This window comes from Hippocampus comes, unplaced genomic scaffold (genome assembly GCF_001891065.2).
Source record: "Hippocampus comes isolate QL1 unplaced genomic scaffold, H_comes_QL1_v1.1 scaffold50, whole genome shotgun sequence".
Lineage (NCBI taxonomy): Eukaryota > Metazoa > Chordata > Actinopteri > Syngnathiformes > Syngnathidae > Hippocampus > Hippocampus comes.
The window spans coordinates 1614005-1615562 of record NW_017805122.1 but is presented as its reverse complement, the minus strand read 5'-3'; positions in this window follow the sequence as shown (position 1 = coordinate 1615562).

Genomic DNA, 1558 nt, shown 5'->3' with positions numbered 1-1558 from the left:
TTGGCGACATCAGACAAATGATTTGACTACACACACACACACACACACACACACACACACACACACACACACACACACGAAAAAAAAGCCGTATCATCAAATAGGAAATGACACGGGAAACAAGAAAATGTAAATGTGGGCAAAAGCAATCGCAGACACGCTAAATGAAATCTGTCTGTGAAAGACAAACAAACATGATGGATGTGGCTTTGTCACTCATATCTGTTGCGGGACAAAAAAAAAAAGTCAGCCAAAAGTCCCCCTTAAAAGTTTACATGTTTATTTGTGTGTGGTTTGTACATTCTGATCACATTAGAAAAAGTAGCTAACTCCAGATGGCAACATGGAAAAAAAATAAAGTCTCCGGCATACCTTGAGTGTTTTCCCTCTAAAACGCTCAGACTGGTCAGACATATTTGACGTCAACTATTGTGACTATTTCAGCTAATAACACATCCACAGAGGAAGAATAATTTAGACATTTCCACCCTTCCCATCGCAAACTTGTTGCACTCTTGTGTCTCTTCTGTTGTATAAAAATAAAGTTTCAGGCCTTTCTTCCATTTCCGGGCTTTTTCTGCGTGAACGTTATTTACATTTGGTCTTCATCTCGCCAGTGTTTCGCAGACTACCTGAGCACCTAAATGAAACACTTTTCAAAGCAACTTCTCGGTTAAAGCTACTAAATCAGGAAAGGTAGACATTTAAGGACTCAAATGCAAAATCAAAAAGTCACATCCTCCATCTGGAGGGAGGTTTGAACAAATTTTGGGAGTTTTCTGTCCTGGGTCACATTTTGGAATTCAACCTTTAGATCAAGAGAATTTATTTTTAACTCAAACGTTCCGGAAAATTCAAACAATGTGGCTCGCGCTGACCATTCAAGTGTAAGGAAATACATCTATCTATATACACATATATTCTTTATATTATTTCTGAAGTAAGATTGTAGGATTTGGAATTGGTGATTTGTCCACCAAAAAGTGTGTGTGGGGAGTGTGGGGGGGGGGGGGCGGTCTTTTGCTCTAGACGCACCTACACTCGTTCTCCGTCATTTCAAACGCGCCCAATAGTTTTCATGGGTGGCACCACCATCTGCTGGACAGTTTTGGCACGACAGGCTGCTTTCTTCTGCAGTTCCACTCCATTGCTCCCAAATAAATTGGATATCTTCTAGGGGGGGGTTAAAAAAAATTGTTGGAACTTAGTTCTTCACTTCTTGTTTGTTTCCTTCATTGGTCCACGTTTTGAATCAACTTTCCGAAAGCGAAGCATTGTGCCAGCCGGGGAGGAGACGGAAAGTGGGAGGAAATGCGGCGGGGAGGAAAAAGGAGGCATGAGACAAAAGAGCTCAATTTCGCATCGACATAAAAGGAAACAGCTGGTAAACGTTTCGTTTCAGCTCTTCACGGGATCCGTATTCGACATACGTGGGGTGGGGTGGGGACAGTTACAAACGCACCTTTGAAACCCCTAATTCAAGTACGTACTCGGGCTTTTTGTGTGGTGAATGTTGCGGCCGTGGGAGGGCGAGGGGAGGCGGTGCAGGCGAAGCGGG